This window comes from Octodon degus, unplaced genomic scaffold (assembly GCF_000260255.1).
Source record: "Octodon degus isolate 3935 unplaced genomic scaffold, OctDeg1.0 scaffold00072, whole genome shotgun sequence".
NCBI classification, from domain to species: Eukaryota; Metazoa; Chordata; class Mammalia; order Rodentia; family Octodontidae; genus Octodon; species Octodon degus.
Window position 1 is genome coordinate 921,027 of NW_004524648.1, and position 837 is coordinate 921,863.

Here is an 837-nt window from a genome sequence, read left to right on the forward strand (position 1 = left end):
CTGTTTACTTACGTGCTATAATATATTGTGACTATATTGTGAGTATTACCTCACAAACTATTGTTCCTAGCTAGAAATTTAGAACTGCTAAAAAGGTTTTCACTGTTTTAACACTGATATAAAGTTTGTATAAAAACTGCATTTTTCTTGCCTTAGGATAAATTTGTGTAAGAATTACTGAGGTCAAGGATATTTTTGTAAGGTTCTTCCCATATATTGCCATTTTTCTCACTAAAAAAAGGTTGTGCTAGCTTACATTTCTATGGTTTTTATTTGTGCCATACCTTTGATAGTGCTGTGAGGCTGATTTCTTTTTTAAAGGAGGAATGGTTTATTTTAGCTCATAGTCTGCCTAGGTTTCAGTCCACGGTCAGCTGGCTGCAAGGATGGGTGGCTTGGCAGAGGGGGAAGACAGGAAAAGAGCTCATGGCTTGGCAACAAGAAACAGCAAGCCGTTGAGGATGAAGCTGAGGCTAATTGTTAAAAATTATATATTAATTGGTGGGTAAGAAATTATTCCACTGTTTGGATTTTATTGTGGTACTGATAATATGTATATTATTTCATGTCTTTATTGTTTTATAAATTTTAGATTTGTGTATCCATTTTTTTTTTTTTTTTAATGTTTTTGGTACAGGGTCTTACTACGCAGCTCAGACTTGTAGTGATCCTCCTGTTTTCAGCCTCTGCAGCACTGGAATTACAGGTGTGCACCCACTGGACTTGGTCACTGGGTCACCATGCCCCAGGGGCAGGGCTGGTGTGGCATGTGGTGCCAGGAATCAAACCTGGTCCCTGTGCTTGCTTAAGTAGGTGCTTAGTCTGCTGAGCTATCTC